At 36.5% G+C, this 2,197-nt stretch overlaps 1 pseudogene; it reads right to left on the reverse strand.

Annotated features, from left to right (window-relative positions):
- Positions 1-422: 422 nt before the first annotated feature.
- LOC137274939 (U2 spliceosomal RNA) lies at positions 423-580 on the reverse strand (annotated as a pseudogene).
- Between the last annotated feature and the right edge of the window lie 1,617 nt (positions 581-2,197).

The raw sequence follows: 2,197 nt of genomic DNA on the forward strand, positions 1-2,197 counted from the left end.
AAACTGACCCGGGAAAAACGCACCAAGGCTTCTTTACCACTTGAAATCACTTTCTAGGGATTAGCTGGCGCTTAAGACGTGTGTTATCGACGGGGCAGAATGTGGTTGTGAGGGCGTGATTGTCTACGACGTAATTTCCGGCGTGCGACATCATGGCTGACGTCATTGGATTCGGGGACACAAAATAACTGCAAGTGGAAAATAAATCACTTGGAGGAACTTCCCAGGGCTTGGTTTGGACGGAGTACAATGTGATTGAGTGTATGGGTCCATTTCTACAGGTTGGAAGTGGTTGCATGGTGCCTCCAGTGAAACGGACGCGCGAAAAGGGAGGCGACGGCGTAAAGTGAGATGAAAAAGGGGAGATGAAATCTGAAAAGCAAAGGGCCGAGTTGAGGGTTCTATTGTTTAAATTGTTTTATGAGTGGTTGGCCATTCCCGGAGGTACTGCAATACCGGGCCAACCCGTGATGAGGGCGGAGCAAGCTCCAAGCTCCAATATCGATGTCTCCAATAGGAGACGTGTCAGATATTAAGCTGATAAGAACAGATACTTTTTTCTTTTTAATAAAACATTTATTACAAAGAATTATTACACTTGCAGACAGTGCAAATGGTTACCATCCCTTCTAATAAATGACATCTATCACAGAATTAAGGGATGGCAACCCTAACAATATAATACTACAAAGGGAAAGAATTTAATGATTTTTCTAACTGATGAAACTGGAGTCATTAATATGGGGCCTAACACTTATAATGTACAAGAATGAATTTTGTTAAAATTATTAATCTATTACCTATGTTAATGTTTTTTAAAGGGAACATACTATTACGAGTGTGTATTTTGTGTATATTTTTGTTTATAATTAAGTAATAATTATTATTGGGTCACAACGTTTAGTTTTTTGAATATTAAATTTGATGGGTCACATTTTTTTAAATATCTGGTCAACACTTTTAGCATTCTGGTTTTCCGTAATTTATCTGCTCCTAGTTTTCTATGTGTCTACTTCCGGGAGACTTATTCTAGTGCGTTCTACAGTGTTGACGATGTTCGTTTCTGCCCCAACTCTGACCCATTACTGTATAAACATATATAAAGGCTGGATGCCGTGTTGAGGGCGACACTCACAGTCACATTCATTCATATTTGCTGGATATACTGCCAACACTTGAAATCCCGTCAACGCCTGAATCTACCTGCTGTCGCACCGATCGCTGTATTGACATTCTGCCATAGTTGATTCTCTCTCACACCAAGACTTAAATGAGTTTGCTATATTGTATTTTGTGACCCATTGACTTAGATTTTCTCTCTGTTCAAATGTACGTGAAATCTGCATTGTATATGGACTTGTGACTTTGTATACCTTCCTCTCGTTGAAAAACAATAATAGAATTTGAACGTAAACAACTTGTCTTTGTTGTGTTTTGCTGATTAAATAGTTTGTCACGGCAAATTCTTAACCGTAACAATAAAAACAGGACCTATTAAATAAATGCATACCAATCCAACATTAACAGTATATATTATAATCTAGTTACATACAATTTCATTTGAAACAACATAACTACGATAATTCATACAGATATATATTCATAAACTAGACTTGATTGGACACGCACACACATGTGTATATACATCGTATCCCTGCACACACATGAATTTGAACATACAATATATTTATACTGTAGCGGTAACAAGAGGGTACAGAGACAAAATTTTAATAGTGTAGACACTTGTTATATTTACAATTATTCATTACAACAATAATGTGATATGTAAACAAGATAAACATCGCAGACATTATTATCGATAAATGGATACAATAGGATTATGGGATTATAAATTCTGCAATGAAAACAAAATATAAAATGAAGTTGATTGTTAGCATTAACTTTGCAGAAGAAAGGGGAGGAAAGCCAGTGCTTGGCAAAAGAAGACATTGACAGCCTAAAGAAATCTACCCGAATACGTGTTTTAAGGATTGACAAAATGTGCAATACAATATCGTTCCCACTGAGCTGTTTGTGTTCAAACTTATTTAAATTCCTAATAACCCAAACAGAATATTTTGCCAAGGCTATCAGATACACACAAACACAAAATTTCTGACGATTGGGATTATGTGGCAATACACCAAGTTTAATGACTTCATGACACCTTTTAATGAAACCGGATGATAAAACGTTT

This window comes from Haliotis asinina, chromosome 2, assembly GCF_037392515.1.
Source record: "Haliotis asinina isolate JCU_RB_2024 chromosome 2, JCU_Hal_asi_v2, whole genome shotgun sequence".
NCBI classification, from domain to species: Eukaryota; Metazoa; Mollusca; class Gastropoda; order Lepetellida; family Haliotidae; genus Haliotis; species Haliotis asinina.